Source organism: Hemitrygon akajei, chromosome 21, assembly GCF_048418815.1.
Source record: "Hemitrygon akajei chromosome 21, sHemAka1.3, whole genome shotgun sequence".
In the NCBI taxonomy this organism is placed as follows: Eukaryota; Metazoa; Chordata; class Chondrichthyes; order Myliobatiformes; family Dasyatidae; genus Hemitrygon; species Hemitrygon akajei.
Genome location: NC_133144.1, coordinates 36,991,360 through 37,005,959, shown reverse-complemented (window position 1 = coordinate 37,005,959; position 14,600 = coordinate 36,991,360). Strand labels below are relative to the sequence as shown.

The following is a 14,600-nucleotide window of genomic DNA, read 5'->3' as shown; positions in this document are numbered from 1 at the left end:
AGGGTATAGATAGGGTTAATGCTAGCAGGCTTTTTCCACTGAGGTTGGGTGGGACTACAGCTCGAGGTCATGGTTTAATGGTGAAAGATGTAAAGTTTAAGAGGAACATGAGGGGGAATTTCTTCACTCAGAGGATCGTGAGAGTGTGGAACAAGCTGCCAGCACAAATGCAACATGAGATTGAATCTAATGTTTAAGAGAAGTTTGGATAGGTACATGAATGGTAGGGGTATGGAGGGCTATGAGCCTTGTGCAGGTCAACTAGATGGGCCAAAAGGCCAGTTTCTGTGCTGTACTCTTCTATGACTCTATGAAACAGGACAGATGATTATCTTAAATAAAAGTATCTATTTCTAAAGTATGTTTTTCAATGCCTTATTTGAAAAAACTCATCTCATCAACAGCACAGAATTCAAATGAACTAGTACACCCAGCATTATCACTTATTAACAAGGTTGTTTTTGGAATCTGATATCCTGAGGGATTATTGTGGAAAACTCTCAAAAGCGGAGTTTCTGCCTGCTGTAAGCAACAAGGAGTGTTCAAGGGCATACCAACAGTTATAATAGGCATCCCAAAATTTATGAATTGCCAATCTATTGAAACCGCAACACCCAACTACATCCATGCTAAGCAAAACGTGCACATGATCTCACAATCAACACTCTGCCGCCCTAACAGATCTGGTTATTCCCCTCAAAATCACATAGCAACCTGACGCGGACCAAGAAACACCTGTGCTGACTGGTCACATGGGCCATGACATCATCCTGCCCATTGGCTAAAGGCATGCTCAGGGGATGGTCATGGCTTCAGCCAAATTGATCAACTACAACAATGAGATCCATTCTACTAAAAGCACAACAAATCAAATCCAGCTGATTAGCTCTCCACAACATTCTCTAAATGATTAGCAGTGATGGACAGTGCTGCCAAGCAGCACTTATTCACGACTGTCTCTGGAGACACTGCTTCAGTTCTCCTAGGAACATTTGGTTCCATATCTTACTACAGCCCTAGTCTAAACTAAACAAAACAAACAAAAATGAATTCCAGAAGTGAGGTGAGAGCGTTTACCTGTGGCATCAACCCTTGTCAGAATTAAATCGGTGGAATTTAAAGACAATTCTTCACTGGCTAGAATCATACTTTGCATAAAGAAACTCAATAGTGGTGATTGAATACCAATCACTGTAACACTAGGCATTACTAAGCATCACCCCATCCTCCTGCCACCCTACCAGGAATAGAGTTCCTCTTGTCCTCACCTACCACCCCAAAAGCCTCTATGTCCAGCACACAATTCTCCGCAACTTTAGTAATCTCCAACGGGATCCCACCACCAAGCACATCTACACTGGCCCCACTATCTGCTTTCCGCAGGGATCCTCCCTATGCGACTCCCTTGTCCATTTCTCTCTCCCCACTGATTTCCCTCCTGGTGCTTATCCTTACTAGCAGAACAAGTGTTACACTGCTCCTACACCTCCTCCCTCACTATCATTCAGGGCCCCAAACAGTCCTTCCAGGTGAGGCAACACTTCACCTGCAAGTCCATTGGGATCATATGGAGTGTATGGTGTTCCCAGTGTGGCCTCCTGTACATCAGTGAAACACGACGTAGATTGGGAGCCCACTACGCTGATCACCTACACTCCATCCGCCAGAAAAAGCAGGATCCCTGTGGCCACCCATTTTAATTCCACTTCCCATTCCCATTTCATTATGTCTATCCATGGCTTCCTCCACTGTTATGATGAGGCCACACTTAGTTTGGAGGAACAACGCCTTATATTCCGTCTTGGTAACCTCCAACCTGATGGCACGAACATCGATTTCTTTAACTTCCCATAATGCCCTTCCTTCACCATTCTCCATCCTCCTTTCCCTCTTTCACCTTACCTCCTTGAACTGCCCACCTACCGCCTCCCTCTGGTGCTCCTCCCCCCTTCTCTTTCTTCCATGGTCTTCTCTCCTATCCTGTCAGACTTCCCCCCCAATCAACTTCCCAGCTCTTTACTTCACCCCTCCCCCTTCAGGTTTCACTTATCACCTTGTGTTTCCCTCTCCCCTCCCCCCCGCCCCCCCCCAACCTTTTAAGAACTACTTTTTTCTCCAGTCCTCCTGAAAGGTCTTGGCCTGAAGCACCAACTATACTCTTTTCCATAGATGCTGCCCGGCCTGCTGAGTTCCTCCAGTTTTTGTGTGTGCTGCATTACTTTAGGAGTTGTTCTGGGCAGTAATTGTCAACTATGTACAAACCAGAAAATGCTGGAAATGTTTACAGAGAAATAAATTGAACTAGTGTTTCAGGGAAATGATAATTTTTTTCAGAATTACAGTTAAAGCTAAGGATGGCTTTAAGTCAGATTATCTTCCCAGAAACATGAATATTTTAAATTCCTAACCAATAATATAAAAGAGGATAATAAAAGCTTTTTAGATATATAAAGAATAAAAGAGAGGCAAGAGTGAATTTCAGACCACTGGAAAATGATGCTGCAGAGATAGTAATGGGGGACATGGAAATGGCAGTCAAACTGAATAGAAGAAGATACCAGGTGTATGCCAGAAATTTGAGTGTCGGGGGCAGAAGTGAGTGCAGTTGGTATTGCTAAGGAGAAGGTAAAAGGCCTGACAGTAAATAAGTCAGCTAGACCAGATGGACTACACCCCAGGGTTCTGACAGAGGTACCTAAAGAGATTACGGAGTCCTTGGTGGTGATCTTTCAACAATCACTAGATTCTGGAATAGTTCCGGAAGGCTGGAAAATTGCAACATCATTCCACTCTTTAAGAGGGGAGGGAGGTAAAAGACAGGAAATTATAGGCCAGTTAGCCTAACTACAGTGGTTAGAAAGGATATGTGGATTTTCAGAAGGCCTTTTAAAAGGTTGCTGCACAAGACTGCAAAACAAGGTAACAGCTCATGGTATTACAGGAAAGGTACTAGCATCGATAGAAACTTGACCAACTGGCTGAAGATAAAGACTGGGAATAAAAGGGCCTTTTCTGATTGACTGTTGGTGACTAGCGGTTTCGCACGGGTCAGCGTTGGGTCCACTACTTTTTTCATTATAAAGATCTGGATGGCAGAATTGATGTTTTTGAGGCCAAGTTTGTAGATTATACAAAGATAGGTGGAGGAACACAGGAGTCTGCATAAGGACTTGGACAGATTAGGACAAAGGTTCCAACCTTTTTTATGCCACGGACGCTGGCCATTAACCGAGGGGTCCGTGGACCCCAGGTTGGGAATCCCTGGATCAGGAGAGTGGGCAAAGCAATGGCAGATGGAAATGTAAGGTTATGACCACTCACTTCCATCTGCCACTGCTTTGGTAGAAGGAATAAAGGTATAAACAATTTTCTAAATGCAGAGTGAATTCAGAAATCGGAGGTGCAAAGGGACTTGGGAGTCCTAGGCTACGTCCACACTAGACCGGATAATTTTGAAAACGTCAGTTTCACGTAAAAACAATTGGCGTCCACATTAGGCGTTTTTAGAAATATCTCTGTCCGCATTAAAACGGATATTACGGCGAATCTCCTCCTACTGCGCATGCGCAGGACACATCTACCGAAAACAAGTGACATGTTTGGTGTCAAATCTCGCTGTGAAAGACTTGGTGTGTGTTTGTTCAGTTACAGACTAGAAAAACTTAAACGACGGACAGCTGTTGGCTCTATCACAAGAGGACTTAAAACTGAAAAAAACAAATACTGGAGTGTATGGAGGCAACCGACAGGGAGTTCATGGACAGTATGACCTGGCTGACGACAAATGTTAAAAAACTGACGAGCTCTGTTGCATTAATAAAGCCCCTTGTTAAATGTATAAAACATGTCTGCATCAGTGTTATCTTGTATTTCCATACAATGTTACATTATGCTGTTACACATATATTGTCAGAGAAGTACTTGCATAAATAGGTAAACCACCTTCATACGAGCAAGGACAGTGTTACTATCCAGTAACACCACTGAATATCATTGGTAGATTTCCAGACAGTTCCTCTTGGTGGAGATGGGTTATTGTTACCTGCTGCCTAGGCAAACCTGAATTAAATCTCATCATGCTGTAGGTAGGCATGGACTGCTTCATTTTCCTAAGGATTACAAATAGAATGTTTGGAATTCAGCCCATGTCCCTGTTTGGAGCCAGGCACTGATGATATCTAGAGCCAAGCAGTCCTAGTAAATCCCAAATTGGCCATTGAACACAAATTATTGATGAGTAACTGATAATTAAGAGCACTGACACCAACATTGTCACCTTCTTGATGACTGAGACAAAGCAGTAAGCTGGCTTTACCCAACGTTGGTGAAGAACACATATCTGTGCAGAATTCTACCTTGTCAAGGTACATACCTACATTGTGACTGCGGACCGCTGCAGCTAGAGGCATGGCTGTTTCTGGAGCAAAAGTCTTTAGTACTGCATTCAGAATGTTATCAGGGCTTGTGGCCTTTGCATCATTAGAGAGTTCAGGGTCATTTTTTGATATCCAATGGAGTGGAAAATATTAGCTGAGGAATGGATTCCATAATAGGCTAGATTGAAGATCAAATCCTGTAATTATTAAATTACAGTAGCAAACCACTAGACTCATCGCATTCGGGATGGTTGCACTGCTTCAGCCCTGTTTTAATATTCATATGCTGGTCTACACCACTGTTGGAAATGGGAATGGTTCTTGAAGTCTCCAACTTCAGTTTGCTGTTTAGTTGTCCCCTTTTATTCACAGCTGGATGTGACAGACTACTCATCCTTTCATCATGGAATAACTTAAGCATATCAACTGGGTGGCATGGTAGGGTAGCAGCATGAAGTTTTACAGCATGAGCTGTAAGATCAGGGTTCAATTCCCATTGCTGTCTGTAGGAACTTTGTATGTTCTCCCCATGATCGTATATGTTTTCTCTGAGTGTTCTGGTTTCCTCCCACATTCCCAAAGATGTGCAAGCTAGGATTAATAAATTATGGGCATGTTATGTTAAACCTGGCAACACTTACAGGCTGCCCCCAGACTGTGTTGGTCGTGAGGCAAACGACGCATTTCACTGTATGTTTCAATGCTCCTATGTACATGTGACAAATAAAGCTAATCTCTCTTTAATCACCTATTTAGCTTTTGCTGTTTAACATGCGTGTAGTCCTGTATTCCAACTTCTACCACCAGGGAGCCTGAGACCCATACTCAGTGATTCAGAAACAACTTTTTCCCCTCTGCCATCAAATTTCTGAACTGTCCATGAAACCATGAACAGAACCTCATTATTCCTTTTGTTTTGCATTATTTATTTATTTTGTAATTCAGAGGCATTTTACATCTTTTCATGTACTGCTGCCACAAAATAGCAAATTTCATGTCATAGGACAGCAATAATAAACTTGATTCTGGTGTTGCTTTAGGTATGTCTTTCCACATATTAAGTCAGTATTGTTCTACTGGCTTCATAGTAATGGTGGAGCAAACAAAATGGCAGGCCATGAGGTTACACATTAGTGTGAAAGAAAACTCTACTACGGCTGCTGTGCCACAATGCCTCACCGATTTCCAACTCACAGATTGCTCTGACTTCGTGGTGTACACAACAGTATACCAACACAACACTGTGAATGGAGCTGTTGGTCTAATGTCAGAGTTATATTTTGTAACTCCAAAAACGAATCGAAAGAAAGACACAGGAGCCAGGGATACGGGTCTACTTTGTTCTAATTTAGTGAAGCACGCACATATGACGTGATGGTGTAATGATGTATGCTATTCACGTACTTTTTACATACAATTATGTAAAAAACAAAGATTGCTTAGTCGAAAAATATATTTGCAATATTACTGAAATATTTAATACAGTACAGTCAGAACTTCATTTGTCCAGATTCTGTCTGAGTCACTCCTATCAATAGTGTTAACAATGAAAGCATTTGTAATAGCTGATGAAGATGAGGCTATGAGTCATCTATAGTTTTGGAAGGGGAAACATAGCCATTTTCATAAAAAGCTCAATACACAAATAAAAGGTTAGTGATGTGCATTTGTGCCTCATGAATTTACAAAGACTAAACCACTGGTCTTCTCCAGTTTTTTTTCCCTCCTCATTATAGATGTAGAACCACCAAGAAGCTATTTTCTTTCAGTGCATTCCAGGATGATTGGGCAATTACAAAGTAGGAGGGTCCAATAATGTTTTAACTACATTAATTTATACAGGAAGTCCTTCTTGAGAAGGATGAGCTTACAAGAAGCTTACACCAGAATCAAGATAAAAAACCTGAGCTACACAGATAATATTACCACCCTATCAGCCGAATGCAAACAGGATCCAAGTCAATATGTCATGAAAGTTGAAGAAGAGAATGCGAGAGCTAGTTTGCTATTAAACATCAATAGTTAAAGAATTCAAGATAGGTAATGACCAAGTTGAATTGGTGGTAAGCTTCACATTCCTGTGACAAGACACAGAAAAACTCAGAATGAACTGAAGAAAACAGAAGGCGAATGCCAGAAATAACAGCATTATCAAGATGAAAACATATATGAAAGGTACTCTTGAAAAGTGAAGGAACAGGGTGTTTTTCCTTATACATTGCAAAAACAAAACAGGAAATAGTTACAATTGTAAGTTGTGCCCCATTTATCTACTGTTGATCATATCAAAGTGAATGAGTACTTCAAACACTTTGATTGACCACAAAGGTTCAAAGATTCACTTATTATCAAAGTACACAACTTGAAATTCTTCACGTTGAAAAAAAGAAAAAGGAAAAGAAAAAAAAGATCATCAACCTCCCAAAACCCACAGCCTGCACAAAAAATGGACAAAAACCGAATAGGTACTTTATTCCCCCAAATCTCTCCTCCCGCACAAAAAAAGAACAAAAATGGAACATGCACTTTAGACCCTAAATCCCTCAACAACGGAATACGCATAGCGACCCCCCCCCCCAAGTCCCCCCCACGCACAAAAAACTAACAAAACAGAACAGGCACATTGACTAACACTCCCCAATCCCCACAACCCACCCCCCTGCACAAAAAAACCCAAAACACAAATCAGATACATTGGCCATGAAATCTCCCTCCCCACACAAAAAAATGAACAAAAACTGAACAGGCACATTGACCCCCCCCAAACAAATCCCTCATCCTGCACAAAAAAAACCAAACAAAACGGAACAGGCACACCCAATACCAATGAGGCTTTATTAATAGGCACACCTAGCAGATTCCATTTACCGGTAGTTTTTGTTTGGCCACACCTGTCTTTTACCTATCCATCAGCAGTATGAATCTCAGTGAAGCATGCAGTTGAGAGGTACCTTCCTATGTGCATGGCCTCCTTCCTATTGCTGTTAGTTTAAACAGAGGACAATGATCGGCCTGCTCATTACCCTAGCCTTGGAGGTTTGACCTATGTATTAGGAGGTAGACAGGGCTGAATGGTAAATGGTTTGCAGAGAGTATAATGTGTGGGAGATAGGGATGAAGTATATGATTGTGTGAATGGGCCTGCAGGCACACTTGTGTAAGAAAGCAGCCAATATTTTGGTATCTGTCTTGAGAGATCATTGAACAACTTCTGATATTATTCTATTGCTTGGAATTCGTACACATGGAGGACACAGTGTGAACATCATTACTTCAGTCCTCTTACAGTGGTCTTGATATGTATTCTGTTAGTCACATGCCTGTCCCAGCACAGCCTTTCAGTGCACAGAAATTCAACCCTAGAATTTATTGCACTGTCCAGGGCTTCTATGCCTGCCAATCTGAATGGTGGAACTCTTTTCTTCTCCTTTGTGTCCTTTCTCTCCCCTAGCCATAAAATGTGTAGCTTCTGTCTGACTACCAGGAGGAATGTGTCTTTTAAGGACAAATACTACTCTGTTCATTGTGCAATAAAGAGGCTGTCACGCTGAAATTAGTGCAGTACCACGAGGTATAAAGCAAGTTGCAAGTTAGTACAAGTTGAGTACCCCTTATCTGAAATGCTTGGGGCAGAAAGTGTTTTGGATTTTTTGAGATTTTAGAATATATAATGAGATAACTTGGGATTGCCATAATTTCTGACTGAATTTATGTGCTACCAGTAAGCAATCTGTCTTACATTTGTTCATCACACATATGTAGTCACAGTAAAAATTATTACATACCATTAATATAATGAAAATAGAAGGTATGCAGGGTAACAAAAGCCGCGTAGCAGCATCAGAATACCTGAATCAGCTGTTGAATGACAACAAACAACAGCCGGCTTTCAAGTCTCCACATACAATGCAGTGTTTTGCTTAAAAGGTTACACTACATGGAATTTGCATTTCTTTTAGGTTTATGTAAGGTATAAAAACGATGATCAGCATTGTAGACTTGTTCTGGTGCTAGATTTTTGAGAACAGCAGACCTTTAGAAATTTAATCCCATGCCTTCTCTAAAATTTCTGCAACCAGCCTGCTGAATATTCACAATTAGCTTCAAATTTTCAGTTCGTCGTGATAGATCTTTGCTTGTTTCACGATCAGCATATTGCTAAACAACACATGTTCACTCCAATGCCGATGATACATTATTCATTTTTTGCTTTATCCAGTGATTTGCTATTTTTCATTAACTTCTGATCATTACATATGTGAGGTCACTTCTCAGAACTGTCCGTGATGTGCAGAGGCCTGCACATTACCTGCGAACCTTTCCAGCGTCTTGTGGAACATTCCATTTGTGATGTCATGTCAGTGATAAACAAAAATTCGGGTTTTGGACGTTTTTTGGATGAGGTACTCAACCTGTACTTTTTTCGGAGTGTAAAATAATACAAACCCACTTCCATCTTGTTTTTCAACAATTTTGTAATGTTTTGCGAGAAGCTCAATTTGTTATAAGTGCTATAAAAAACAAAGATTCACTTTCTAATTCCAGTGCTTTAATATTCAAATCAATGGAAAAAATATTACGTAGCCAAGTTCTCCAATAGACAACAGACAGTAGGTGCAGGAGTAGGTCATTCAGCCCTTCTAGCCAGCACCACCATTCACTGAGATCATGGCTGATCATACACAATCAGTACCCTGTTCCTGCCCTCTCCCCATATCCCTTGACCCCGCTATCTATAAGAGCTCTATCTAACTCTCTCTTGAATGCATCCAGAGACTTGGCCTCCACTGCTTTCTGGGGCACAGCATTCCACATATCCACCACTCTCTGGGTGAAAAAGTTTTTCTGCATCTCTGTTCTAAATGGCCTACCCCTTATTCTTAAACTGTGGCCTCTAGTTCTGGACTCATCCATCAGCGGAAACATGCTTCCTGCCTCCAGTGTGTCCAACCCCTTAATAATCTTATGTTTCAATCAGATCCCCTCTCATCCTTCTAAATTCCAGTGTATACAAGCCCAGTCGCTCCAATCTTTCAACATATGACAGTCCCGCCATTCCGGGAATTAACCTTGTGAACCTACGCTGCACTCCCTCAATAGCAAGAATGTCCTTCCTCAAATTTGGAGACCAAAACTGCAAACAATCCTCCAGGTGGGGTCTCACCAGGGCCCTGTACAGCTGCAGAAGGACCTCTTTACTCCTATACTCAATTCCTCTTGTTATAAAGGCCAGCATGCCATTAGCTTTCTTCACTGCCTGCTGTACCTGCATGCTTGCTTTCATTGACTGATGTACAAGAACGCCTAGATCTCGTTGTACTTCCCCTTTTCCTAACTTGACTCCATTTAGATAGTAATCTGCCTTCCTGTTCTTGCCACCAAAGTGGATAACCTCACATTTATCCACATTAAACTGCATCTGCCATACATTTGCCCACTCACCCAACCTGTCCAAGTCACCCTGCATTCTCATAACATCCTCCTGACATTTCACACAGCCACCCAGCTTTGTGTCATCGTCAAATTTGCTAATGTTACTTTTAATCCCTTCATCTAAATCATTAATGTATATTGCAAACAGCTGCAGTCCCAGCTCCGAACTTTGCGGTACCCCACTGGTCACAGCCTGCCATTCCAAAAGGGACCCATTAATCGCTACTCTTTGTTTCCTGTCAGCCAGCCAATTTTCAATCCATGTCAGTACTCTGCCCCCAATACCATGTGCCCTAATTTTGCCCACAATCTCCTATGTGGGACTTTATCAAAAGCTTTCTGGAAGTCCAGGTACACTACATCCACTGGCTCTCCCTTGTCCATTTTCATAGTTATATCCTCAAAAAACTCCAGAAGATTAGTCAAGCATGATTTTCCCTTCATAAATCCATGCTGACTCGGACTGATCCTTCTACTGCTATCCAAATGTGTCATAATTTCCTCTTTTATAATTGACTCCAGCATCTTTCTCACCACTGACGTCAGGCTAACCGGTCTATAATTCCCTGTTTTCTCTCTCCCTCCTTTCTTTCTTAAAAAGTGGGACAACATCAGCCACCCTCCAATCAGCAGGAACTGTTCCTGAATCTATAGGACATTGGAAAATGATTACCAATGCGTCCACAATTTCTAGAGCCACCTTTTTAAGTACCCTGGGATGCAGACCATCAGGTCCCAGGGACTTAGCAGCCTGCAGACTCAACAGTCTATCCAACACCGTTTCTTGCCTAATATAAATTTCCTTCAGTTCATCCTTTACCCTAGGTCCTTTGGCCACTATTACATCTGGGAGATTGTTTGTGTCTTCCCTAGTGAAGACAGATCCAAAGTGCCTGTTCAACTCGTCTGCCATTTCCTTGTTCCCCATAATAAATTCACCCGTTTCTGTCTTCAATAGCCCAATTTTGGTCTTAACTATTTTTTTTGCTATTCACATACCTAAAGAAGCTTTTACTATCCTCCTTTATATTCTTGGCTAGCTTCTCTTCGTACCTCATTTTTTCTTGGTGTATTGCCTTTTTTGTTATCTTCTGTTGCTCTTTAAAAGCTTCCCAGTCCTCCGGTTTCCCACTCATCTTTCTCCAGGCCCCTGTGGTCCTCACGTTAACAGTTTACAGGGTAATTCGACTTATTTATGACGCCATGCAGTGAACTGGGAACAGGGAAAATACCAACTGACACCTTCAGTCCAACTTACAAAGAGATTTGTGATTAAACAGCCAATTCTACAGGGTGCATAGATTAGTGTGCAGTTAACCATGCACATAGAAGAGAAATTCCATGCCAGTAATTCTAATTTTCTTCTACCAGATCGAAACAATGTACAAAATTGAAGTGATTTCACAAGTAAAAGAAATTATTGACAGTAAAGCTTAATCATCTCAGTGGTCTTCAAGAAGACCTCTGATTTGTCCGAGGACAAACTAAGTAACTGAGAAAAGCTTACAAAATATTCTACAAGGTTAAGGTGTGATAACTTAAGAACAGACGAGAATTAACTTTATACTCTGAAATCGCTGATGTTTAATATTCTGAAATGACTGATGTTTAATATATTCTGAAGGTTTACTTGCTGAGAGTGTTGACAGCTTTAAAAGACACCTTCAACAGTTTCCACAGTAGGAGAATAAAATTTTGTAGCACACCTGGAAAATAAAATCTTGGAACAACTTTTCCTATCACCCACTCCAACTTTAGGAAATGTTCTTCCAAAGCAGTGTGTTCATTTGTAAAATATACAAGCATTCTGTATTTACAGCTATAATACTCAATAGTTTCCTATGAAAACAATAGAGCTGGAATTTAGACTTGTAAATGAGATACAAGATAAAAACCAATTGCCCTAAACTATTTTTGTTCAGACTGGAAATTTTAGGTTCAGGGTACAAAGTCCACCACAGCAATAATTAAGTTGTTCGTTGACTATACTGACCAGTCCATATTCCAGGCTAACACCATTTTGGCATTCGAATTTCCATTTTATTTTCTTACAAGAGAAAAGAACCACAGTTGTGGTCTAACCAGCATCTTGAATAGCTGTGGCATCAATAGCATCACTTCTAACTGCTTGTTCTCCAGTATACCAGGTGTAACTTCAGTCCAACTTCAATCCAAAGCAACACCTCCATCTCCATCAGCAATCCAGTGAGCTTCTCTGAACTACCCCTAATGCAAAGCACATCCCTGTTTAAACAAGGAGATTAAACCTTCTTGATTAGTTTCTGCACACATACATACAGTAACATTTTAATAGTCTATGTGAATGGATCCCACGGATTGCAAAGATATACTTTTTTTAAAAAAAAAGCTCTGTTCTGTCTTTTACCACACATCTGCCTTCATTGAAATCTATCATTATTAGAACACACAAGAGATTCAGCAGATACGGGAAGTGTTGAGCAACTCACACAAAATGCTGGTGCACGGTGTGGGAGAGTGTATCTGAGGAAGCACAGGGGTGAATGGAAATAGCTCCTGAGGCTGTGAACAGTAGAGGTGTGCACAAAGTAGGGCGGCACGGTGACTAGTGGTTAGTACTGGTGACCAGGGTTCAATTCCCACCGCTGTCTGTAAGGAGTTTGTATGTTCTCCCTGTGACTTCATGGGTTTCCTCCAGGTGCTCCCACAATCCAAAGGCATACTAGTTGGTAGTTGGTCACTGTAAATTGTCCCATGATTAGGCTAAGGTCAAACCTAGGATTGCTGAGAGAGATGACTCAAAGGGCCAGAAGGGCCTATTCCGTACTGTATCTCTAATTAACTAAACAAACAAACTATGAAGAGAAATGGCTAGTCCTGATGAAGAGTCTGAGCCCTACTGTTCATTTTCCTCCACCGACGTTGCCTGGCCTTCTAAGTTCCCTTAAGCATTTTGTGCATGTTACTGTGTCAATTCAGTGAACTTGGAAACAATGTCCTTTTTCAAGCTGGTTTATTTATAGGCACAGTAAATTGTTGCAAAATGAACTCAAATTTATATGGGAATGCACGTCACAGTTAAGTAATTGTCCACTACGCTTAGTCTGTGCCTCCTGACTCTCAGCCAATTTACTAGCAAGGTCAATAACTTGCCTTCAACTTCACAAAATGGGAAGCTTCATCAAATACATTTTGAAATCAGAATCAGGTTTAATGTCACTGCCATATGTCATGAAATTTGTTCCGACACCTCCCTGACCACCACTTTAATTACCCTTTTAAAGTGTTCAATCAGATTTTTCAAGCATGATTGCACCTTTCCAAATTCACGTTGAGCCTCTTTGATCGACCGCTTATTCTAAAATGAATCAGTTACTCTGTCCTTTATTGGACATCAGATAAAGTAGTTCCACAAAAATACACAAAATGAGAATAATTACCTCAGATTAGAGCCAATAAGAAATACTCAGTATTGGTTTCCTATCTATAATAACCACAATATATCATGTTGTGAGGGCATATAATGTGAAGAGACCTCTAGCATACATATCTAAAGGGTAAAAGATCAATGTATAACCAGCAATTAACTTACACTACTTTCATGCCACCATTAGTCCAGTAATATTAAGTTTTCAAACAAGTTTTTCAATTATTTCAATCATATATGCAGCTTTAACATACTTTATTATTTTTTAAACTCAGAGTAACAAAAGCATTCCAGATTACCAGACATTTCATTAACTCATGATAGCCATTTCATAATGGATGCATACCTACTGTTGGATTAAGCTGCAGAATTGTTGTTTTCCCTTGGTTTGACTTTCTTACGTTTGTTTGTATTTTTATATAATTACCTATATACATGTGATTGTTCAGTGAGTCTGCCAGTGGTTACAGTTGCCTCTGTATTTTTCTGGAAACTTCTTGATTTCAGCGGCAGGTTGTCGCATTACTTGAATCAGGTGGTTTAATTAGTTAACTGTTATCTGTTGGAATTTCAGTGGAATCAGCATTTGGTACAAGACCAGACCACCAGTGTTCTCTTTTCCTTCAGGTCTCTTCCTCTGCTCATTTTCTTTCCCTTTTTCCCTTTCATCTCTTGCCATGTGTGTGTCCTGGTGGAGTCGTCGGGGAGCCATCATGACAAGCTTTTTGCACTAATCTTTTTGGTGATCTCTCATTATATGGCATGTCTTGGGCATCTGAAACCTGGCGGAGCCCATCCCTCTCTGAGTTTTTTGGAGCCGGCTGGATTCGAACTCGGGAGCCTTCACTCCGAAGTCAGGCGCTGATGCCACTACGCCACCAGCCGGCTTAATGCAACGCTTAATAAAAGGATCATAAGCAACAAGTTTTAAGCCTCATTCTTAACTTCTGAAGAACCTCTAGATCGCAAAGCATTGAGATCCAACACTGCTGACATTTCAATGATCACAATGAATATTAACACCGCCTCAGCTAAGGATTTTTCTTTCTCTGAAAAGGAGGTGCAAGTCCCATGCTTATTTTTCCTCCTCTTTCCTATATCCCGTTTTAAAGCCAACTGTTGCACAAGATGGAATTTATAAATTCAAAGTTAATTTTATTATCATATGTGTCACCACATACAACGCTTAGATTCATTTTCCTGCGGGCATACTCAGCAAATCTATAGAATAGTAACTATAACAGGATCAATGAAAGATCAACCAGAGTGCAGAAGACAACAAATCATGCATATGCAAATATAAATAAATAGTAATAAATAACACAAATATGAGATAACAAGATAAAGAGTCCTTAAAGTGAGATCATTGGTTGTGGGATCATTTC

General features: G+C 40.8%; 1 protein-coding gene across 6 annotated transcripts in view; it reads right to left on the bottom strand.

The window, feature by feature from the left end:
* The window catches only part of shld2 (shieldin complex subunit 2), an 83,869-nt gene that overhangs the window by 65,404 nt on the left and 3,865 nt on the right, over positions 1–14,600 (bottom strand). Inside the window, exon 1 of one of the 6 annotated variants that reach the window (XM_073025214.1) lies at positions 10,863–11,025. The exons of the other annotated variants lie outside the window; for them this stretch is intronic. The gene's annotated coding sequence lies outside the window, so the exon portion shown is untranslated. Of the gene's footprint in view, positions 1–10,862; positions 11,026–14,600 lie in introns of those variants that run through there. 6 annotated transcript variants of the gene reach the window in all.